This window comes from Ctenopharyngodon idella, chromosome 17 (assembly GCF_019924925.1).
Source record: "Ctenopharyngodon idella isolate HZGC_01 chromosome 17, HZGC01, whole genome shotgun sequence".
Lineage (NCBI taxonomy): Eukaryota > Metazoa > Chordata > Actinopteri > Cypriniformes > Xenocyprididae > Ctenopharyngodon > Ctenopharyngodon idella.
The window spans coordinates 23975677-23976063 of record NC_067236.1 but is presented as its reverse complement, the minus strand read 5'-3'; positions in this window follow the sequence as shown (position 1 = coordinate 23976063).

The window sequence follows — 387 nt, the reverse complement described above, 5'->3', positions numbered from 1 at the left end:
GTGATGATAAGCTTGCTTTAATGCCGATATTGGACTGTTTGGACGAACTAAATCTCTGGCTCGCTAGTAATTTCTTGAGTCTTAATGAGAGCGAGATCAAAATGATCTTGTTTGGTTCAAATGATCGCAGTACTCGTGACTTTGATCTTCATACGTTGTTACCATACAGGAGCACCTGTGTTCAGAATCTGGGGGTTTTGCTTGATAACAACGTTAAATATGATAAGCAGACAAGTGCTGTAGTTAAGTCCTGTTTTTACCTTTTTCGTCTTTTAGCCCTTTTTGTCTGCTAAGAACTTTGAGACTGTTATGCATGCTTTTGAAACATCCCGATTAGATTATTGTGACACTAGTTGTTTTTAAATGTGCTATATAAATAAAATGGTA